General features: G+C 44.3%; 1 protein-coding gene across 5 annotated transcripts in view; it reads right to left on the minus strand.

Annotated features, from left to right (window-relative positions):
• LOC138525768 (prolactin receptor-like) overlaps positions 1 to 25144 on the minus strand; it is a 1166304-nt gene that overhangs the window by 526739 nt on the left and 614421 nt on the right. Inside the window, exon 2 of one of the 5 annotated variants that reach the window (XM_069635967.1) lies at positions 9109 to 9173. The exons of the other annotated variants lie outside the window; for them this stretch is intronic. The gene's annotated coding sequence lies outside the window, so the exon portion shown is untranslated. The remainder of the gene's footprint in view (positions 1 to 9108; positions 9174 to 25144) is intronic. 5 annotated transcript variants of the gene reach the window in all.

Consider the following 25144-nt stretch of genomic DNA (forward strand, 5'->3'; position numbering starts at 1 on the left):
CACAGCTCATTACATTGAGTATCAATAAAGTGGGTAATAATAGTGGGATTATGAGTCGGGCATGTGTGAGAGCTCGTGGGTATGTCTTACAAACCCTATGGACATACTATAACTGAAATGAAAAACTTTGTTCCCAGACTCATGCACTCTACTCTTGTTTTCATATAAGTTTAATGATTTTGAAAATCAAAATATATTGCAGTTGTATAGTTTTCCATTTCAAGGACGGTTCATCATTGAGCAGTTTTATGAAATTATGAGTATTCTCTTGGCCAGATCAAACGGATAATCTTTAAATCACTTGTTACACATGCTCTTTGTATTAAACGAAAATCATCGAATGAATACGTAAACCAAACCTTTTGTGTGAAGCAAGAATCTTCAAATCACTGAACAAGCCCTGCTAGGCTTTTTCATGGCTGTAGTGATCCTGTATCTCAAACTTATTTTGTCAGTGTAGAACAAGTTACTTACCAACTGTAACGTTCTTTCGACTGGATGTTTCTCCCATGTATTCCTTATCTTTGATAAATCCATTTCCAGCTTGCTGGCCTGGGACATTTTTTCACAGTAGAGGGCGCTCCGCCTCGGCGTCCCTCGAGTCGGTGTCCCTCGAAGGCCTTTGTATCGGCGCTGACGTCACCATAGGTATAAATAGTCTTGCGCAGCGTCCGTTGCTCAGTTCCATTTTGATGTGCTGTTTTGCCTTGTATGAGATGGCTAATACCCTTGAAGGAGCATAGGCTGCAACTACAAGGGAAATTTTACTGCGGGGAAGGATGGGAGGGGCGATAAGGAATACGTGGGAGGAACATCCAGTCAAAAGAATGTTACAGTTGGTAAGTAACTTTTTCTTCAAATGGATTGTGTCCTACCACGTATTCCTTATCTTTGATAGACTCCCAAAGCAGTAATGTGTAGAGGAGGCGGGAGTAAAACGAAATGTTTCCCTTTAAAGATGTACAGAGTGCAACACAGCTTTTTCTTCTAGAGGAGGAATCAAGACTGTAGAATTTATTTAAAATATGTGCAGACGACTACGTGGCAGCCGCACATATGTCTTTAATTGGAACTCCTCTTTGGAGAGCTGAAGAGGCTGCAATACCCCTGGTTGAATGAGCCCTAAGATGTTGACGGGGCTCTTTTCCTGCCAATTTGTAGCACTCTATAATAGTCAATATAATCCATTTTGAGATTGTTTGTTTTGTAATAGGTAAGCCTAATTTGTGCCCTGCATACCCCACAAACAATTGGTCTGCTTGCCTACTTTTCGCAAGTCTGCTAATGTAAAAACTCAAGGCACGCCTTGGATCCAGCCTGTGCAATCTCTCTTCCTCTTTCCCAGGATGAGGAGGAGGGTAAAAAGAAGGTAAGGCTATATTTAGTGTAATGTGGAATTCTGAGACCACCTTTGAGAGAAAATTCGGCTTCACTTGGAGAACTACCTTATCTTTGTGAAAGATTGTATGTGGAGGTTTGCAAGACAAAGCTTGTAATTCGCTCACTCTTCTGGCAGAAGTTAAAGCCACTAGAAAGACTGTTTTAAGAGTGAGAAACCTTAATGAACAGGAATGAAGGGGTTCGAATGGAGTACCCATTAGAAATTTCAAGACTAGGTTTAGGTCCCACAGTGGAACCTGAAAAGGAGTTGGAGGAAAAATATTAGTTAATCCTTTCAGAAATTGAATCACAATGGGCAATTTGAAGTATGAAGGCTCCTCCGCATTCGCTTGAAGATTGACAGCGCTGCGAGGTAGCCCCTAATTGTACCAACTTGAAGACCTGAATTTGCCAAATATAGCAAAAAAGATAACATCATAGGTGTATTACATGAAAAGGGTTCAATATTCTTTTCTCTACGCCAGCTGCAAAATTTGTTCCAACGATAGTGTTATAAAGATTTTGTTGGTGGCCTTCTGGCTGAAAGCAAAACCTCCATACGTCATCCGGGAGATCCTAATCCTTGTATCTCAGCCTTTCAGAAACCAGGCGTGAAGGTTGAGGGTCCTGATATCCGGATGGAGAACCCGACCTCCCTTCTGCGAGAGAAGATCTTCTCTTTGCGGAAGACGAATCGGAGGACAGATGGACATGTCTAGAAGATCTGTGTACCACGTTCTCCTGGTGCAATCCGGGGCAATAAGGATAATGGGTTTCTGGAATCTTCTCAACCTCCTGCTCATTTGAGGAATGACAGGGACTGGCGGAAACACATACAGAAGTGGAAACTCCCAGTCCACTACGAACGCGTCCCCTAGAGTTCCTCTCGGGGTAAATTCCTTTGAGCAATACTTCTCGCATTTCTGGTTGATACTGTTGGCGAATAGATCCACTTGAGTGGTTCCCCAAAGGGTGAAGATCTCTTGAAGGACTTCCTGAGCTAGTTCCCACTCGTGGGAGACTGTGTTCTGCCTGCTCAGAGCATCCGCCGTTAAGTTCTTCCCTCCGGCTAGGTGAACTGCTGATAGAGAGATTCCTTCTTGAACTGCCCAAAACCAGAGCTGCATTGCCTCTCTGCAGTGTGGCAGTGGCCCTACGCCTCCTTTTTTGTTGAGGTAGTGCATGGCCACTGTGTTGTCTGTCATTATCAGGACATTCTTTCCCTGTACTGAAGGCAGGAAAGCCTTCAGCGCTAGTCTGATCGCTCTCAGCTTTAATAGGTTGATGTGTAGTCTAGACTCCGATGGAGACCAAAGACCGCTGATGGTCAAGTTGTTAGCATGGGCTCCCCACCCCATGAATGAAGCGTCCGTGACTACTGTTATCTCCGGCCATGGTTGCCAAAACTGTTCTCCTTTCAAGATGTTCTCCCGACAGGCCCACCACTGAAGGTCTCGAGACACTCTGTCAGGGATTAGTAGCAGATCTGACATCCTCCCTGAGAATTGTGACCACTGGGTCCTTAGTGCTTAGTTGGATCTCATCCTCAGGCGAGCCTCTGGCACTAGGAAAATGCAGGATGCCATGAGGCCGAGCAACCTCAAAAAGAAACCTGGTGACCATCTGTAGAATATCTTGAACCCTCACCTCTGGTGGCGAGGCTTTTCCCAGGGATGTGTCCAGGACTTCTCCAATGAACTGGAGTCTCTGTGATGGTATCTTTGAGTTGAGGGAGAAGCCCAGCTTGTGGAGGAAGTGGCAAACATAATCTAGATGAATCTGAGCGTGTTCGGGGACACTGCTCTGATCAATCAGTCGTCTAGGTAGGGGTAGACATAAATCCTTTCCCTCCTTAGACTTGCAGCCACAACCTCCATTAGCTTGGTGAAGACCCTCAGGGCAGAGGTCAGCCCGAATGGCAGAACTCGAAATTGATAATGAGAGTTGCCAATGGCGAACCTCAGGTACGTCCTGTGCTTGTGATGGATTGGCACATGAAAGTAAGCATCCTGGAGGTCTAGAGATACCTACCAGTCATGAAGCTGGAGGGCCTGAAGGATATGAGAAAGGGTTACCATCTTGAACCTGTCCTTCCTGAGGAATTTGTTTAATTCTCTCAAGTCCAAGATGGGTCTCAATCCTCCGTCCTTCTTCGGTATTATAAAATAGGGAAAATAGGGATAATACCAACCCTTGTTCCTCTCTGCTACAGGTACCGGTTCTATGGCACCTTTCTCTAGCAGGTCTGAAATCTCCTGCATAAGGAGCGGGTCTGGAAGCTTCAAAGAGTTGTTCTCTAGTGGATGACTCTGAGGAGTGTGTAGGAAAGGCAGGCAGTAACCTTGTGCAACTGTTTCCAATGCCCAAGCATCTGACGTAATAGCCTGTCATTCTGTCGAATGTTGAGTTAACCTGCCTCCTACCAGAGTTTTGTGTGGGGAGACCTCAGAAGGGTTTAGAAGCAGCTGACTCAGATGCTGAGGGTAAAGTGGCACCTGCTGATGCAGGTCTAGTACCTTTGACCTGTGCACCACGGGTGAATCGTCTCTGGCCCCTTTGAGCTGGCTGCCCTCTGCCTTTTCCGAATGAGGAGTAAAAACAAAAAGGCTTCCCCCTCCAGGACGTACCTGTGGGGCGATTTGGAGTTTGACGCATTGCAGCCCCAAGTGATTTTGCTGCTGCCTTTGAAGTTTGCAATTTCTCCAGGCTGTCATCAGCTTTTTTGTCAAATAGGGAGGTGCCGTCAAAGGGCATATTCAGAAGCCTGGCTTGTACATCAGCAGCAAAACCAGACTTCCGCAACCACGCAAATCTGCAGATTGTGGTACTTGCCGCCATGGCTCTGCTGATGCGGTCAGCCGAGTTGATACCTGTTTGGAAGGACTCACACATCGCATCCTTCCCATCCTTGATGATGTTTGGGAGACAGTCAGCCGCTGATGAAGTGCACTCCCAAAGGGTTTGGCTGAATCTAGCTAGTGTGCAAGTAGCGTTAATCGACTTAAATGCCATACTGCATGCTGAAAAGACTTTTTTAGACATGGCATCAAATCTTTTGTCGTCTCTGTCTTGTGGTATAGTGGGGTATACCGACTTACTATTTGACGACGTTGCTGCCACCACTACCAAACTCTATTCAGGGTCTGAAGCAGATACTCTGTACTTTGCAGAGAGCTTTTTATTTACTGCAGGGATAACTTCAGGTGTCTCCCAATTTGCAGCTATTTTACTCTGCAATGCAGCATGAAATGGGACTATAGGATCTTCTTGAGGCCCTTTATGTAAGATGTCAGTAAGATCATCTTGCTGTAAAGAGGGTGCAGGTGTTGTCCACCCCATACATTGCATGATTCTAGCCATAAGGGCTTTGTAAGGCATTTCTGCATGTTCTCCAGGTTCTGGCCTAGCAAATCCTGCCTCTGGAGAAGTATCTATGCCACTGGCATCTTGTAAAGATTCTTGTAGATCTTTCAATCTATTTTCCTCAGAAATGAGTTCCTCTGGAATGGGTACTGTTGTTCTTTGTAACCCAAAAGGTATCTCATTGTCAGAGTCCTCCCCTTCCTCATATATAGAGGATAAAGCTCTGAAATAATCAGACCCCATTTCCAGAGAAGAAGGAGCCAAATTTGTGGATACTGCTTGGGAAAAGGTTGTTGTTGTCGAAGTAGACGTTACAGGTCTCGACAAACTCGCAAATGGCATTGAAAACCTCGAAAAAGGGCCTCAATGTACTCGAGAGGACCGGAATCCTACTCAGTGTCGTCAATATTGTCGACCCCACTCTTGACGCCTTGGGCAGGACCTTCGACACCTCCGGTGCCGATGTCTTGGTTGAGGTTTGAGGCCTCGAGGACGTGTCCTTCATCGGGGTCGTCGTCGACGGCGTCAACGACACGGATTTGTGCGTCGAAGGTACCTTCGACGATGGCGTCAATGCTGCAGTTTTACCCAATGTTTTTTTGTCCTTACTCGAGGGTTTGTGACATTCTCGAGGGTTTTCGTTTGCCGGGTTTGATGACTCACTGCGTTTTTGTTTCTCTGAACTTTCACCCGCGGTATCACCTCCAGGCATCTCTGAGGGGGTCAAGGCCGCTTTCTCGAATACTCTAAGCATTTTCATGCGAAATTCTTCCCACTTAGCTGGAGAGCTGTGTTTAGTGGGGCAGGTGACCCTTTCTGGGGAATTCGAGGATGAAGAGGAGGGAGATCTATGACGCCTCTTCTTAGAGTGTCTCGATCTCGAAGAGTGGTGGGAACCAATTTGAGATCTCGAACAGAAATGTTTCTTTCTCTGATGAGGAGACAAATGTCTCGACTCAGCTGAGGACAATTTTGAAGGGGTAGAAGGTTTAACTGTATTATCTCTTAGTAGCTTCCCCCTATGCTCCTTCAAGGCTTTCGCCGTCATAGACATGCAGTCCTCACATTCCGAACACTGGTGCTCTGATCCCAAGCACCTCAAACAGATCCTGTGAGGATCCGTTAATGACATTTTCTTTCCACAGTTTAGACATTTTTTAAAGCCAGGATATAATTTTTTTCAAAGATTTCGAAGATTTTCGATGAGTAGAACCGAGCGTTGTGTCTCAAAGGCTTACAAAGCGCGGAAAAACGGAACTGAGCAACAGACGCTGTACAAGACTATTTATACCTATGGTGACGTCGGCGCCAATACGGAGTCCTTCGAGGGACACAGACTCGAGGGATGTCGACGCGCAGTGCCCTCTACTGTGAGAAAATTTCCGAGGCCAGCAAGCTGGAAATCGATTTATCAAAGATAAGGAATATGTGGGAGGACACACTCAATTTGAAACATAGTTTCTCATTGTTGAGTGAGGGCTTGTGGTTCCCAGAGGAACTAAAGAGGGGACCCCTTTTGCACCCATGTGTTCCCACCAGAAAGCAGGGTACACTCACAGGTTATAATATTTTCGGTGATTGCCTAATTTATATTTGGTTACGCATGTAAATGAAAGATGTACGTAGAGTACTTGATACTGCAAATTAGGGATGTTGGTGACATCACATGCCAACATGTGACATCATAACCAGTATATCTACAAGTATATGCAAAATGGCGCCTGTAGACACGCGGAACGCCACTTTTCAGCCCATAAGGGAGCTGGGTGTTAAACTACCCAGTGTATTTTGTAAGCGTTGGTTCAGCTCTGTGTGTTTTAAACTACCTGGTAATTGTGTTGTCTGTTAATTATTAACTTGGTTTGGGTGTGCATCGCTTTATATTTATTTCTCTAAAGGGAAATAAGAAGCAACTAGAGGACAACCGTTACATTATCTGTACCTGTAAAAAGAAGTCACACTAGGTAAGACCTTTTATTTCCAGTTGAAACGTCTCATAATGGCACTCTGAATGACACGAGAGAGTACTAGTAATTACAGTAATATGTTTGAATTTTAGTGACTTAGTTGTTGTAAGGAGTATTGAGCTAGAGAACTTTTGAAACCAATTTTAGTTGGTAAGGATTTTTTGGCATTAATACAGGTTTGTGCATAGTGCAGGATTGAGGCTTACCTAGCACATTAGTGCAATGTTAATTGTCCAATTATCAGCATATATATATATATATATATATATATATATATATATATATATATATATATATATATACTTTTATTCTTGTGGATGTAGGATTAGTATAAACAATGTTCCAAATCATTAGTCTTTTAAAATCAGGTTACTTCAAATCTAAGTGTTAGGCAATACATGAACTGGCACTTCAACAAGAAGCTATGGGAAGTTTCCCTAAATATGGCGGCCATAATGTAAACGGAGGTAGGACTACGCACGTTTCCATGACTCCATTCAACAAACGCAATTTACTAGGTATCCGACCGCGAAAGAACGTGGAAGCAAATACAGAGACGGCAAACGCCTAGAACTTTTGAGGTAAGCCCTTTAGTAACAGGACCTTGCACGGCCCTAGGGGAATCTATCTCAAATGAAGTACGTAGACAAATGTTGAACGCACACGATCGCCCAAGCGATTTTGCATGAACTATTAATGCGCACTTACTAAAAATAAAGACAGGCTAAACATGGATTTAACCACAGTTAGACAATAGGAATTGGATTTAGCTATTTAAACACTGCCAACATAATAATAATATACATATTAACAAATACGTTTTCACTCATCGGGGGGGATTAAATCCATGACTTTTTCAATTTCTCAAGACTTTGGCAACACAGACAAATAAAATAGGTAAGAGGTGGCCATCCACCAATGAGATAGCAGTACTATAGTGTTTGTACATATATACGCTGTGTGCACTAATGACACTTGCATAAACGAAGGAAACTTACCGACTTTTCTTGTTTCTCCAACTGTGCATTTGTGTTTTCTCTTTTTCTTTTCCTAATCTTCCTTCCCTTAACCTATACCTCATGTCTGTAATGTTATGAACAATGCAAATTGAAATTAATTCTAAACACCATTTTGCATTATATATATGTGTTACAATCCGATGAAACTACAATGATAATATGAAATCATACTTGGTTTTGATTTTTATGTTTTATTTCTAGGATACTCACAATGCTGTTTAATTGGTGAACTATGCTACATTAATTCTTTTGCAAATTAATTAAAATTGATGAATTTAATTTGTATATTTGGTTTGAAGATTATCCCTGATTTGAGAAAGGTGCTGTGGACGCATGTCATCATATAGGGCAACTTTAAGAAAGAAAATGGCCACCCAATAAAAATTGGAGTGGGTTTTACTTAAATTACAGTGTGACACTTGTACTTTTTTGTGGCACATAAATATATGAAATAACATTGCACTATTTTACAAAAAGAGTAGAGGAACCTACTTCCTCTGTTTAACGTTTCAATATATGCAACACCACATGCTTTTGAACTACAAGGACTAGAGGGCGCTGGGGTCCACTTGTTAGTACTCAACAAAAGGTTCCTCATCATCTTTTACCTAGCACATTAGTAAAGCTGTACAGAGTATTCTTTGGTGTTTTTGTGGGTGGTCATACACCTTTTTTGGTCGTCCATTGTAACTTTGGACACTTGAAGTACATAATGGAACATAACCTTAGCGATTGTCTTGTTTATCAATCATGCACCTTCAATGAGGTGGGAACTTGCACTAGACAGGACTTTTGAGACACAAGGGAAATCATCATTATCTTCAAGCTTTTGAGACTTCGTCCAACAAAACAATAACCTATTGTTTATAATTTTTTGTTTCTTTCTTTTTTATCTCTATCTTTGTCTTTTTCTCACTGGATTTGTTTTTGCATTTGGGCCTTGCCAAATAGAATTTTAAATTGTTCTATGTTTTGTGTTCAACTTGTGGATTTTGGGATATTGTTTACTTATGTACATTTGTGCACTTTATTTTTTGTCAATTGTATGACCTGAAGAGGACACTGTATGGGCGAAACATGTGTTGGCTGCTCTATAGACTTTCTTGGTTTCATCTAATAAAAACATATGAATCAAGAAATCCAATTTTGAGCCCAACTTGATCTGGACAAACCCCTTTTGTACACTCACAGGTTACAACTACCTCAGCAGGCAAACCATAGTCTCAGTTATTCTAGAGATTTTGGCAAAGCTGGTAGCCAAATGCAAACATGTACCTTAAGCGGAGGGAGCTGTCCCTTTAAGGAATGCTATTTTTCTACTTGTAGAAAGCACTAGCAAGGTTTTTTTTAATGAAAGGTCAGATGAAGGGAAGTCTTACCAGCCTTGTCCCATGGAGACAGCTTTCGACTGCAGACCAGCCTCACTTACTCCAGGCAGGAAGCACTGACAGAGGAAGCATAGAATGGAAAAACATGCATGTGTGCAGCTTGGGACGGTTGGAAGCAAATGTCCAATGCAAACATTGCAGACAGCGGAGCACCACCATCCAGAATCCAGACCACACAGACCCACCTACTCCTAACCAGAAGAACATATATTAGAATCACAAGAACATTCAAGAACCCAGTGCCTAATGCACAAGCAAACTAGAGGGCTATACCGAACACTAGTAAGAGACCTAGAAACCACTTTAGCAACCATGATTGCAATCATTGGACATTTGATCCCAACCGTACCAAGATGCACACCTGTGCACTAAAGAAAATCTCATTTAATAAGCAATAACCGAAATGTACTTGTAAAATATTCTTCTTATAGAAAGAAACACACACTGCTTATATAAGGATGTATTATTGTTGGCAAACAATTATTTGTGAACCTTTGATCAACGCAGGTTGCTACCATCTTAGCAGAGGGTACCAATCATAACTAAGGATTAAGGGAACTAATAACATGCAAAAATGATACGCACAATGATACTAACCCACGACTGCTTCTGACTCCTTACAGGGGTTTGTGAATGTTATTTGTTCCAAAGTTGCCTATGCATAATGCTACACCTTGACAAAGCCCATCAAAAGGGCAAAACATTAGCACATGCCACCATCAGGTTAATGTTGGCTTAGAAACTGACGTGCACAAAGTAGTATCATATCGCAAATCATTTATCTAAACAATTATGAACAATAGTTTCTTTTCTGTGATGCAGAGCCTGACTAATACAAACTTGTATTATTAAAAACCCTTGAACTACGTATGCGTTTCTCAGTCCTAGTTCTGCACAAAGTGACATTTCATATGTGGTGTCAAACGTGGGATGTGCTACTGCTAGCCTAGCTAGCCAGCCCACAAACACCCCTTTCATACATTACCTGTGTGGCTTATTTATGCAGAGCCTCAAACCTAGAGTTGAGGGACCCGCGCCAATCAATCAGAGTAGGAGTAGGTTCTGTCAGCAGCTTTGACTTGGAATTGACAGCTGCAGTCCGTAACTTTCTTTCTCCCTTCACCCCCGCACCCCCCCCTTTGGAACCCTCCATCCAAAGATGATTGGGCTCCAGAAATGGCCAGAGATGACTTTACAATAGGAGAGAAAACAAAATCACCCATCAACCCTGATCAGGGCTGAGACAGAAAAGGGGCTTCCACATGTAGCATACAGTATGAACTAGCTGATCAGGGGGGCAACAGGCCAGGTTTCAAGTAAGAGATGGAAACCATACCCTCTGGTGGAACCTCACAAGAGAGGCCTCACTGAAGATTTTCCATGTAATGCAGTATGCTCCCATATGTATATAATCCTTTTAAACGTAGTTAAATAAAAATTTGAAAAAATACAATTCTCACTGATAATCCCCCCAAAACTCAGGAATCATGAAAGCTCAGGCTCCATGTGAGCCTGAATCATCAGAAACATAACTTTAAATGTTAAAATCACATCTGATATCAGATATGACAACATTTAGGAAATACTGATTTCCGATAGGTCATCATAGTCTGCATTCTACTATAATGAAGACAGGAGTGCTATTATCGGCCATAACACACAGGTGTCTCTCCTCCAATGCCCCACCTTACCTATCAGAAAGAATCACCCACAACCTTTCTGAAGACCCATCAGATCTCACCTGACCAATCAGATCTAGTACCAGCTTTCAAGAGAACCAAAGCTAGAGGGTCTAGTTTCCAACACCTGGCTCCCAAAAACTGGAACACACTGCCTACAACCCTAAGAAATTAGGCATCCTACACTGTATTCCGCAAAATGCTTAAAACTTCACTATTCGTTAGATCCTAACCAATATGCGTAACTACGTGTTCCTAGCTGTAACCTCATGAACAGCTGCATTGTCTCACTGCTAACACTTTCTGTCTTGTTAAGTTTCAACAGTCTGTAACAGTGCCACAATGCCTCCGAGCTGCTGCTGCTGCGCTTTATAAATGCAAATAAATAAATCTGTTAATTTCATAATAGTGTTCCGAAATGAGTGCCAACCCACAGTGTTCACAGTGTACATCATGCACGTCAAACGGCTGCAACCAGCCTACCACGGCTGCCTAACATTTAGAGCAATTGCTCCTTTTCACTCAAAGGCACTTTATTTTTTACATAACAATAACCTTTTCTTGCTTCACTCTTACAATACTCTGTTATACAAGCGAGGTATTTGGGAACTTTTAAAGGTTGTTTCTGATGCTCATGGAAACTGAAAAGGAGAATTGCAGTTCGGGTTTATCTTTTCCGATCGCATCTGAAACCTCTGCTTAACATTTCCATCAAGTACTCTTATTTGCTAAGGCCGTGTATACCTATCTATGTCCATCATTTTGAAAGCAGAACTCTCACCAGTTCCATAACCTCTTTCACATCTGTTCCACATACAAACCCGCTCATCACTTGACTCCTTATCTTGTACTATACCTGTCCCACAGCAGACCCCTAGAGGACACAGAGCTTCTACTACAAGAATGTACCCTTCATCTGCCACCCCTCAGGTCCTCTGCTAAGAGCCATGTCCCCTGCATAACATGGTACCACCATTTTGGACGGATGGAGGCAGGAAGTGGCAAAAATGCGGCCACATGGGTTTCTGTTTGGAATACAAGAAGTAACAAAATTACAGCATATGGTAATGGTCTTTTGCCACTATTCCGTGTAGATTTTCTCGGGTATTAAGGCACAAAAATACTGATATGGGTTGTGCAGTGTTGAAGGCCTAGATCATACATCTGCCAGCCAACTTGTCCAGTAAACTCGTAATGTGGCCCTTACTTTAAAGCAGCCATAGATTAGAAAAGCCAAACAGGGAATGTGAGGTTCATATGTTTCTACCACAGTGACACATATGATAGTGACTTAGTAAGTGCCTCATTATGAGTTTGGTGGTAAAAGTAAAAACACACGGTATTCTAAACACCTTGGGCCTCATTACACGGATGGCGTTAGGGATTTACCGGTACCGGTAAAATACCGGTACCGGTAAATCCCTACCGCCTTACTACGAGGTCCCTTTGCGGGTTGGGGGATTCAACCCGCTTAGGGACCTCGGAGCTAATTACGGCACCGCAAAATTGCGGTGCCGTAATTAGCGCCTTCCCCATTCCCATAGAGCCATATGGGGCAGAAATGGGAATGGGGAAGGGCAATGGCGGAAGGGGGATTTACCGCCCCTCCAACCTTGGAATGGGGCGGTAAATCCCCTTTCCGCCAAGGCGGTGCCGGTATTTTACCGGCATGAGCCATGGCGCTAATAGCGCCATGGCTCACCGCCTTCCGTGTAATGAGGCCCCATGTGTGAATAACATACCACCGTATTATCATTTGAGATCATATGCAATATTTTCTACATGGGCTACATAGACAGAACTGTCTGGGTTCAATATGGGATATTTACTAAGGGAGCACTGTCTACTTATCGTATGTGGGAACTATGCAACTACAAGTCATAATTAGGTGGTTTAAAAATAAGAGGTTTTTAAAATAACACATATTGCATGTTTTTAGAATCACCACTATTATCATAACAGGGCTCTCCCACCTGGGCAGAGTTGCGCCTTAAAAGAAAAAAACAATCACTCTCACATGCATTTGACACTAGTTGTGGTGTCTACTGCATTACCCTAATAACAAATGCTTAAAACAAACAAATACTGGGTAAAAAAAAGACTTCATGGACAGCGCATGGCAATTCCCTGAGCTTTAGGGGAGTGGGGCTGGGACACTTTCTTTTATTTCTAGTTAACTGATTTTATTGTGCTCATATAGGGAACAACGTTATTCAGAAAGAATAAAAATAAAATATCAGAAACATAATAATTCGAGCAGTTAATAAAATCAAAAATGAATAACTAATGCACATCTGTGCTGTCCCATAACAAGATCTTACTAGGTAACTTGAGGATCCAAGACCTAAAATAAATAGCGCAATAAACCTAATAAAATCAAAGAACTATGAGAATAGGAAATAAATCATGACATTATATTCAATGAAAAGATCTGTAAGGGCTAGCAAGGTAGTTAAATTATGCATACATGAATCCATAGCAACTAGAACATCAATAAATGCGATTAAATCACTGTAAATAACAGAAAGATAAAGACCAAAAACACACATGACAAAAACGCAAACGGTGAGGCAAAGAAAAGCAAGGTAAAAGGTAAGAAAATAACTGATAATATGAAACAAGGCAATGCCCGTGTTGGTCATATAAAACTAAAGTGTGTACAAGATAAATTACATCATAATGCAGTGAACAAATTATGTTGCAATTAAATATAGGTAGAGCAGGTTCAGGGAAGTTCAACCACCTCGGCATTCAAGGCAGTATTAGTGCAGCCAAAAAGAGCAGTAACCATCTCAGAATTGGGATAAGACAAATAATTAATAAATCTATGCCATCTAATTTATTTATTTATTTTTTATTTGTGGGCTATAGCGCACTAGGCCCAGGGGCATCAAGGCGCTGTTACATGACCAGTTACTTAAATCAACTTTTACATGACCAGTTACTCAAATCAACAATATACACACTTTTTAGAAAACCCATGTGACCAGTTACTCAACTGAAGAATAAACACATTTATTTCAAAACAAAGGTGAACCACTATCCTTGATTAATTGAGTTTCAAATAGAACTTATCAGAGTGGATTTAAATGAGCATCAGTGTTTTTAGCGCTTTTCGGAATGTCCAGTAGTGGTGCTCTACTCCCAAGGGAGGTGGCAGAAGGTTTTAATGTTTGGCTGCGAAGGCCGGGAAGCCAGAGCCTCCAGCTTTGGCCGGTTTAAATTTGAGCTGGACGATGCAGTGGGCATAGGCTGCTCTGGTAGGTCTGGAGGAGGAGGCTCTTATGTTTTCTTTGTGCTAAGTAGGGGGGGGGCATTCTTGGACAGGCACCTATGCGCGATGGACATTGTTTTGAAGAGGATCCATTCACGAATAGGGAGCTAGTGTCCTTTTTTTCGAGCTGCAGTGATGTGTTCAACTTTGGGTATGCTTGGGCTGCTCTGAGGGTGTTATTTTGAATGACTTGCATCTTTCGATTGTTGTAGTCCGTGGCATCTGCAAAGAGGTCATTACAATAGTCAAGCCTGGATCTTATGGTGGCTCTTGCTATTGTGAGGCAACTGTCTGGGGAGAGGAAGGGTCTGGAAGCGTTGATTAGTTTGGTCGTGTAAGCGGCAGAGGAGGCAATGGCACTGACTTGCTGTGTGAGAGATTGCGTAGCCTCCAGGTATACAGCAAGCGTTTTCACAAAAGGAGAGACTCGGATCGGTGTGCCACCAATCTTAAAGGACAAGTATTGGGGGTCAAGCCTTTTGATCATAGATGGCGGTCCTATCAAAAGTAGCTCTGTCTTTTCGTCATTCAGGCATAGACGGGGTGTGGCCATCCAGGCTTGGATGGTCGTGTAGACAGAGTAGGGTGGAAGAGTCTTTGTGGTAGTTGCCGGAGAGAGAGAGGAGAATCTGACTGTCGTTGGCCTAGTTTGTGTATGATATCCTGATTGAGTCCAGGAGTGCAAATAGTGGGATTGTGAATATATTGTACAGTGTTGGGGATACACAGGATCCTTGGGGAATGGGGGTGCTGGCGTTTCCTGAGAATACTCCCATGGATCTATCCCCTAGGAAGGAGACGATTCAAACTGTAGCCTCAGGGGAAAAGTTGGCAAAAGCGGATAGATGGCGACCCAAGATTTTGTGATACACCAGGTCGAAAGCTGCTGATAGAGGAATAGCAGCAGGGCTGATTTGCCTTCATCTCTAATTTCGTCAATCTGAATCTTTAAATCGAGTAGTGCTGATTCTGTTCCGTGGCCTGGGCGGAACCCTGACTGGCGCATGCCAAAATATCTTTCAACAACATACATTCTGCTGCCAGCATATAATCTGACATGTTGCGGGCTGCCAGCAGCAAGTCGGATTATACGGCATCCTTCTTCACCCTTATCTACGCAACACAGCTTTCACTGTTAGAGCAGCAATGAACGATGGCATGAAGTTCCCATGTCATGGTTTCTGTAACTTTACTGCCTTTACGAGGTGAGGGGTTCTAATTTGAACATTGCAGGGCGATGTGCTATAATTTCCCCCATGCAACAGAAGGAGTCCTCGTGCTACGACAAGGCTTCCCCCCACGGCAGCCATTCTCTATTGACCATTGGATATAAGGTAAGCCCATTTGGGTCCTCGTATTCGTCTGGCAAGCCTACATGCAAAAAAAGAAAAATATAAAGAAAAAAAAAACGATTTCTGCAGAGTGCATTTTTTGCCGTTTTTGGTGTGCAGTGCACAACTCGGACTAAATGACTGACTGAATGCAATCCATTATCTGAAGCAAATTGCTTAGCACGCACCCGCATCATTGCTTGCTTTGGATGCTTTGTGGGGCATTTATCTTTATTTTCTGCATCGCCGGGATGGTCAGTGATTTCTTCAAGATGGCCGCCCTTGTTGCATGCATTTGGGCCTACCATCACTAACATGCCTGGCCTCCCCATTGGCTGCCTACAATTCTCTTTAGCCAAATGGGAGCACCCGGAGGTGGAAGCCGGCCCACATCTAAGGCCCTGTCTGTTCCTGTCTGGGCCTGCCTGGGCATGCGGCCACCCCCTGCCTTGTTCATATCACGTTACAATTGGCAGAGACATGCACCACTAAACTGGAACTTAATCCATGTGCCCTGAACTTTGGCATCATTTTCTGCCATCATGTGAGTGCTGACTTTAGCTCTGTTGCCTGCATCATCCCATCTTGACTTTTCACCCTTGGCCCCTTCATTCATTCTCACTGCTTTTTCTCTGCTGTCTTCCTCATGGGCATACTTCGTATTGCTTTTTCACTCCCTAATGCCATATCTCCCACTGCCCCCACTTTTGTACTGCTGGGCTGCAATATTTGTGTCACTTCCTTCGAATTTTGGTGTGTTTTCATCCTGCATTGTATGTGTCTGTTAGCTGCAAAATCGAATTTAGGTGTGTTTTCATCCTGCATTGTATGTGTCTGTTAGCTGCAAAATTGAATTTAGGTGTGTTTTCTTCCTGCATTGTATGTGTCTGTTAGCTGCAAAATCGAATTTAGGTGGGTTTTAATCCTGCATTGTATATGTCTGCTAGCTGCTAATTCGAATTTAGGTGGGTTTTAATCCTGCTTTGTCTGCGACTGTTACATTTCAGAATTGAATTTAGGTGTGTTTTCATTCTGCATTGTATGTGATTGTTAGTTTCGGAATTGAATTTAGGTGTGTTTTCATCCTGCATTGTATGTGATTGTTAGTTTAAAATCGAACTTAAGCATGTTTTCATCCTACATGTTTGTACACCTGCAGCTTAAAATCGTTTTTAGGTTCTCAGATCTGTTTTTCAGGGACAGCGCTGCTGGCCACTCCCTTTGCACCATGCTCTGTCTGTTTTCTGCTCCTTACTATTCAGTTCCCATTGTTACCTTTCCCAGCCCTGTTTGTATTTCCCCAGTGTGCCTCCTGCCTACCCCCGCCAACCCACATACTTCAGCTGCTCTGCCTGGTTAAGTTGACCACACTCTGTGCCCTCGCTATGGCGTTTACTATCTTTCCTACATTCTTGAACTGCTTCTCATCTCCTATCCTTCACCTCTCACTAAGTCTGGTAGTAAGAAACTCAAGAAGGATACACTGGGCTCCAACCCAGGCCTACCTATCACTGACACCTGCGTCAGTACTTCCGCCAGAGAGACTCTCACTAATATCCTCTTTGTTGTCCCTTCACCGACCTATGGACTCCTCACATGGTTGTTCTGCTCTCTCCTTACTCTTCCTCACACCTCTGGGAGGTCCTTCTTGCCCTCTCCACCTCAGGGTCATCCTAAATGTCTATCGGAATGGTACCATCCTGGCACAAGGGCCTCAATTAACCTCCTACTTTTTGATAGTCTCCTCCCTCGGCTTATCAACTTTCCACCTTCCAACTCACAGGCTCCCTTGCCATCTGCTTCCATGACCTCCTTGGCTCCCACAACTCCTCCGGACCGCATGGCCGCTCTTACCACGGCTCCCTTGCCACCTACAACCTGTCTGGTTCCCTTGTCTGCACTCTCCCCACAGACATCCTTGTCATCTTCCGGTCCTCTACCTCCTCCTGCCTCGATCTCTCAGGCACTCCTGCCACTTATGAGGGGGACTTCTGTTCCCTGTAACCCCTCCCGTAAGTATCTCATAAATGGCAAACGGCTCCATGTTGACACACTTAATACTTGCTCTTCTGTCAAACACTCCTCTGACATCTGCCACCTTCCTTGAACTTATGGATCTTGATGTTCTTGCCCTCACTAAGACATGGTTTAAGGACAGCTCGGATACAAGTTTTGACACACTTCTCCCGGAAGGCTACAAGATCCTTTCTGAGCCCAGGCCCAACAGGCCAGGAGTTGGAGTAGCCCTCATCTTTCCTGAGTGTATCCCTGTTTCCATTATTCCTACCCAGGCCTACTCCTTTGAATGTTTGTTCTGCAGGCTCTCTCTTTCTCCTGTCTCCTCTCTTACTCTGGCCACCTTCTATCTGCCGCCTGGGCAGTCTACCCTATTCCTCTCGGAATGGGTGGACCTGGCCTTTGCTCTCCTTTCCTCCTCTTCCCAACTCCTCCTGCAGGGGGATGTTAACATACATATTGTCTCCCCGACTCTTCAGGACCTTTCTGCAATCTATGTGACTATTTCTTTCTCCATTTTACCCTCAGATCCAACACACACTGCAGGCCATACCTTTGATGCTCTCATCTCCACAGACATCCCTCTCTCAATCCCCCTCACTACCGCACTCTTCTGGACAGATCACTCTTTTCTCTATTCACACCTGAAGCTGTCTTCTCCTTTAGCCTGGCACACACTGTACCCCCAACCGCCTTCAAGGTCTTCTGACCCATGAAAAGAGTGTCAATGGCTGCCTTTGCCTCCACCTACTCTCCTCTTTCGACCCTTGCGGCTGACTCCACCATGACACAGCCCTCACTAACCTTCACCTTTCCATCTCCAACACTCTCGGCATTCTTGCCCCTTTCATGAGGGTCCGACTGAAGCCTGCCAAATACTGCAACTCTTGGTATGACTCGGATCTGGCTGCCCTTAAAGGCCAGTGGTAGAGCATTAGAACGGAAATGGAGATCCTCAGAGCTACCTTCTGACAAACTGGCCTGCAGTCTTCTTAAAAGGCAATACCGACCCCATAAGATCCAAAAAGAGTCCATATTCAAGCGTGCAACGAACTAGCCAACCCTACTGCAGCAGGATCCTCTACTGCACCCACACAGGCCCCTTGCTCAGTCCTGGTTGCTCACTTCACCACCAAAACAAAGGACATTCAGACCACTCGCACCTCTGCACCCATTCTGGCACAACATCTCTTGGCCTCCCCTCGGCCACCATCTCCCCTCCCCCTGCTTTATCCTCCCTCTCCCCGGTCACACCTGTCTATGAAAACCTCTTCAAAACAGGTGACTCCCTGCCCTTTCAAAACCATCTAGGACAATATTCTCGCTACAGCCCTGGCAGACCTCTGTAACCTCTCCTGGTCCACCCGAGATTTCCCCACGTTTCTCAATCACTCTCTTGTGCATACTCTGCTCAGAAAACTGTCTGACGACCCTTGCATTCTGGCAAACTACCGACCGATCTCTATCACTGGCTTCCTGGGTAAACTCCTTGAGAAGTTGGCTATCTCTCAGTTTACCCTCCACACATAATCTGTTGGTTGTCTCCATGACCATCAGTCTGGCTTCAGAGCATCAAGAGGCACGGCAACTGCTCTTCTGAACACGTGTTAAAACCTGCTCTCAAATCTTGACTCTAACTCTCCCTCTGTCCTCATTCATCTCAACCTCTCTCTTCTGCCTTCAACGCAGTAAAACCATAACATTCTGATATCTTGTCTCCGTGACACCCTGGGGATGACAGATCAGGCCCTCGCATGGCAGGCCTCATTTCTCTCTGACCGTCCTTCCCAGGTGGAACTGGGGTCTTTTCTTTCCGCTATCACTCTCTCTACTTGTGGTGTCCCCCAGGGATCTAACCTATCCCCCTTGTACTTTAATGTCTACATAGCCCCTCGGTCCCGCTAGATCTCTGCCTTCGCCTCCAATTTTCAGTTTTATGTGGATGACACACAGCTCTCTTTGAGGCTACCCTCGGCCTCCTCCTCCTGGCTCATCCCCGACTGTCTGGCCACAATTCAGTCCTGGTGTGCTGTGAACGATCTCTGCCTCAATGCCAGAAACACAGAGATAGTCCTCATTGGGGGACCCCTGATCTGTTACGCTCACCTGACTCCCACGGAGGCGCTGGCCTGGTTCGCGCTGCTGTGACCTCTTCTAAGGTGATGCGCAGGGTTCGGAAGACGGACTGGAACGGGCCCCCAAATCTGGCTTGCCTGGCTCGCAGAAGTATCCTTCTGTAGGCGAAAATAGGGGATTAAATGTCTGCGGGGTAATGCAATCGGCCTCCCACTTTCCCCTCTCACCCTCCTCAAAACCCTTCTGTGATTTCTCGTAGCGTCTCACCTTAGGGTCTGGAAGGACGAGCTCTCCATCCTGCTTCTGATGCAGGGGCGCGTTGGTATCCAGTTACTTCACTGGATTTTCGGATTGGTGAGAACCAAACTTGCTTGGCTTCCAGGTAAGTTTTTTGATAAGAGGTTCCCCTTGTGTCCATGCATTAATGTACTAATGCTAGTGTCTTTTTCCCCATAGGGGCCGGGGTACGGAATGCCGGGGAACAGGCACCGACCCGAGATGAGAGATGAAATCCTTGTAGAAATCAGGTAGGTCTTTAATGAGCGTTTTTTGGTAATGTCTTTTCATTCGCTCATTAATGCTGATGTTTTTTTTTTCCCCTTAGGGGCCGGGGTCCGGAAATGCCAGGATGCGGCGCGGACCCGAAATGAAGAGGGAATGAATCAACAGGTAAGTCTTAACATGGAGATTTAGCTTTCCTTATTCCCTTCTCTCTCTCACCTTTTGTTCTGGTCTTTTTCTCCCTAGGCGCTGGGGCGTGACTGCGAATCCGGATGATCGCTGCTGAACATGGAGGCGCCCTGTAAAGGTGAGTGGAATGCGGCGCTGCAGTGATCGACGCGATGAGCTTTTAAATTAAAGTCTTCCTTTTCAGGATTGTCGGCGAGATGTCTCCGGGATGCGGATTTAGCAGGTAAGGACTTTTCCTTCTTCTGTTCTCTTCTTCTCTTCCTTTGCAGGTGATCCAGGATGCTGGCAGGTGTGGCAGAAGTCCGGATGCAGGAGCAGACACGGTGAGCGTCCAGCTGCTAGATGCAGAACAACGCGAAGCACGTATGGCTGTTCGGGTGGGGTTTAAATAGCCTTGGAAGAAGTTCCAGGTATATATCCTTCCTCCAATCAGGTATGTATTCTTCCCCGACCACGCCCGGATGGTAAATTAGTCCCACAGGTAAAGTAGTTCCTTCGCTCCTTCCTTTTTGTCTTACACATGCACATGTAGCAAGGACGTTAGGCCAAGTTTGCTAGTCATTTTAGCAAGATCATGCAGAAATTTCAAGGCCTAAGAATTACTCTGTATTCCCATGTTCCCGTCTCGCCTTAAAGCACTTTGAAGCACTACACTTGTGTATAAGCGCTCTATAAATAAACAATTACAATATGTTTTGCTTCTAGGTGTCACTGGATTTACAGGTAGGCTGCTCTGTCCTGAAATTTTTAGCAAGAATGGGACTGTTGTGATTGGGCGATAGTTGGTTGGGATAGTGAGATCTAAGGTCATTTTTTTTATAAGGGGGAGCACCCATGCTTCCCAGGCTTGTGGGGACTATACGAGTGGAGAAGGAGGAGTTGACGGGGGCGGTGATGAGTGGTGCTAGGATGTTAGAGCAGTCTTTGATGAGGCTTGCTGGGTAGGTGTCACCTTTGTACTGGGAAGGTTTAAGACCTTTTATGATGGTTATAACTTCATCTTAAAAGACATTGGTAAAGTGGAACATGGGAGGATCTTGAGCGTTCCTAGTGAAAGGAGGAGAGGGTGTTGCGGTTGCTAGAGAGGTTTTTAACAGGGATTGTTTAGAATCAGTTTTCCTGTGCAGGGAGTCTATTATGGTGAGCATTGGGTTTTGAATGTTGGTGCACCATGAGGCATCTTTGGATATGGTGTCAGGGATTTTCATAGGGTTCTCTAGTTCCCTAGCCATAGTAAAGATTTCATGGGTATTAGATTTGGCATTGGCAATGCGGGCATTATAGGTGGAGGATTTGGCCGAGAGGATGGCCTTTTGGTAGTGTTTGGCACCTATCGTAAACAGTAGCTTTTTTGCTTCTGACGGCGACAACTTCCAATTGGCTTCAGCTAACCGTTTAGTGAAACATAGCGTTTGAAGTTCTGAAGTGAACCACAAGTTTCTATGTGCAGATGGTTTAAATTTATGTGGTTTTGCGGGGTAATGGTGTCAACCACAGTGGTAAGGATTTTGATTTACAAGTCTGCAAGTGTGTGAGGGTCTTTGTCAAAGGAGAGCTCAGGTAATAGTGAGCTGAGTAAGGGAGCAAAGTGTTCCTTGGTGAGGTCCCTTGCACTACGTTCAAATGGAGAAGGCATCGGGATGATAGTGGGTGAGGCGTGCTTCGTGGGTGAGATAGAGAAGTGTATTATGTTGTGGTCAGACCATAGGTAGGGGGAATAGGTGTAGATAGTCAACTGTTATCTGTAGGAGTGTTGATGCATTGTTGAAAACCAAGAGCGCTAAGCGAATTGGAGAGCGATGTGGCTGCTAGGTCGTTATATCCTAGTTTGAAGTCTCACAAAAGAATAGTTTGAGGAGGGTTTGATGTGGGCGCCCAGAGTGTGAAGGAGGTTCTCCTCAAAGGACAGGGCTGTACCTGGGGGGCGGTAAATAGTGTGAAGGGTGATGGTGTCAGAGACTGAGAGGGTCAGTTTAGCTGACAGCATTTTGCAGTTGTCAGACACAGTGGAGTTCAGTTCTCTAATGGCGAGTACGTCTTTTGTTATGAGTGCTACCCCTCGACCTTTGGCATTGGCTCTGTCTGAGCGGACAATGGTGTATCCCTGAGGCAAGGCAACAGAGAGAGCAGGACAAGAGGCAGTGTGAAGCCAGGTTTCTGAGGTTGCTAGAATGTCAAGGTCTATGGTAGCGATGAGATCGTGCATTTCCAATGCGTGTGCAGGATGGATCTGGTGTTGATTAAAGCGCATTGTAGCAGTAGGCTAAATGCATTCCTGTAATGAGGGCCAGATGGAGCCTTAGTGGCCACCTTTTGCTGGGTCGTGGGCTTTATCGATTTGTAGAAGCTGCGGGTGGCTGTCTGCTTGGATCTGGGTTTGGGGGAGGGGTTGCTGTTCGCACTCCTAGGTGAGTGTTTCTCAAGACAGTGGATTGGGGATGGTCAACAGCCTAGTGCTAGGTCTGTGTGGCCTTGCTGTCCGCACTCCTAGGCAAGTGTTTTCTGTGGCAGTAGTTTGAGTGAGTGAGGCTTGCCAGAGGAGGGATGATGCCTGAGGGATAGTGCCACAGTGGGTGTTGCTGGCAATGGGATGTTTCTGAGCTCATGACAGAGCGCTATGCAACTGGATACCCAACGCGCCAGGCTCTGTTTGGACATACATTTTCCTTTCTGAGGAGGGGGTACCCTCTCTATGGCGGCCTTTTGTAGTAGTTTGGTGGCTTCTACCTTTAACTGTTGTAGCCGCATCACGTTTTCCTTTGCTGGCTGGCGGGGTGGTGGTTTATGTACAAATTCTATGGCATGTCCCCCTTTTATCACTTGAAGCACCCATTTGTCCAATGTTATGTTGTTCCACTGGTCGAGGTGCCTTAAGACGCATCCTCCTACCAGGGTTAGATGTGGGAGGAGCATTGGGTAAGGGTCAATTTTTGTTGGCCTGGCTCCTGCCTTGTCCTGAGACACTCTTGACGCACTGATTTTGGTACCTGTTGTAACCTTGTTGGGACCTGCCCCGCGACTGGTAGTGATTTGAGGAAGACGTCTGGCCCTGGAAAGATTTTCCATAAGACTTGTATTTGGTGCTGTTGCCTCGAAAGGAACACTGGTCCTTGTCTTTGTCCTTTAAAGAGCCAATTGCTTTAGCTGTGTCGGTGTCTGCCTTGATTCCCTTTAAGTGATCGTCAGTCTTTTTGCCAAATAAGTCTTGACCATCAAAGGGCATGTCCAAGATCTGGCCTTTTGCCCTTGTCTGAAACCGGTGGCCTTCATCCAGACCTGTTGCCCAAATACTGTTCCAAGAGCATCATCCATACAATCATCTTCATCTGACCATGTGTCTAATTCTGAGCTATGCAAGCTACTATAATCATCATCAGAAACATTAATGGCCATGAATTCTTTGATTGCTTCATTTTCATTGTGTACCTTCATTCAGTATTTGAGGGTGTTTTGTTTTAATGGCCTATGCACATTCATTAGTAATCTGGGAGCAAAGGATTGTCAGGCATTGCATGCAACAACAACAGAACATGGTGACTCCTAATATCGTGACCAGTATTGCAATTAGTTTCCATCCCCATGATCGTAATAGTTCCCAAAACCATGAATTTATATCCAAACTCCAACCACCTGTGGGAACACGAAGATCAGTACTTAGGACATGCAATTTTTTTATTGCTTCGAATATCATGGGGGAGGAGTCACTTACAAATACACAGTATGCTGACCCCACGATTTTGCATACCCACCCACGGTCAGCCAAAATTATATCAAGTATCATTCTATTCTGAAGTGTCATTAATCTAACTGCTTTCTATTCTATTGTCATATTATAGAGTATATCCATAGTTTCATTTATCATTTTTTCTAACACTCTGGACAATCTCCTTATATTCCATGAATTTATCGCTTGTCCCCAAAATGGTATAAATGACTTTGCTACATCTTTTGCAATCAGTCCTGGTTTATCATTTCGTCGTGGCCTAGATCTAGATAGTTTTGATATTTCTGATGTTTTGGAGAGAAATATACCATGAAAAAGTATTCCTAAATAACACGTTCCTTCCCAGTTTCTAGGTAACCATGGATATGCCCGATCTCCACATACAAAATAAACAGGACCTCCTATGTATAATTGTTTTTCTTCTTGTCCAAGTATGGCAGTACTCATACATCAAGTAAATGTTCCTACTGGATAGGAGCCCTTCTTCCGTAAACAAAATGGGACAGATCGTGGACTGTAGTTAATAGTATAGGAGGGAGGCACAGCATCTTTGTTTCCTACTGGAGCCATATTAAAAGTGATTAGGGATTCAGAAGGCATTGAAAGCCTATCTACTGGATGTGTTGGTGCCTTATTTATTTTATTTACACCTGCTCTTTGAAATATGGAACAACCCACCGGCCTTAATACTACCCTTTCAAACTCGTCTATGTTTGTATCTTCAAATTGACCACTATCACTGTCGTTCCATCTTCCATAAAATAATGCCTTCAATGATACATAACATGCAGTATTCAGTGGCAGAGGCTGTACATACCAACCCATTACTTTTGCACCATGCTGGGGTAAATGGGAGCAGACCCAGCAATTGGATCTATTCAAGATAGCGTGCGTCATATTCATAATCAGAAGTAATGTTTTATTATCATACCCTTTATTATGTCTCTCTTCTTGTGAGGGGAGAGTATAAGAAAGCATGTGTACTGGGCTGTTTGTGGTAGACGCATTGGTAACGGATAGAAGAACATTCAATGGATGCATAGTTTGCAGATACCACAATACAGGGACCGGTATGATCAGAATACAAAGCAATATTGTAATTATTAGTATCTTCTTTTTCGAAACCAGAATTTTCTAAAATTATATTCAGTCTCTATTTCTACAATATCAACAGTGTTGGTGCAGGAGGAGGAAGAGGAGGCAGGGGCGAGTGTAGGCATTTTTCTGTAAAGTTTAT

Source organism: Ambystoma mexicanum, chromosome 7p (assembly GCF_040938575.1).
Source record: "Ambystoma mexicanum isolate Mex_15411 chromosome 7p, UKY_AmexF1_1, whole genome shotgun sequence".
Lineage (NCBI taxonomy): Eukaryota > Metazoa > Chordata > Amphibia > Caudata > Ambystomatidae > Ambystoma > Ambystoma mexicanum.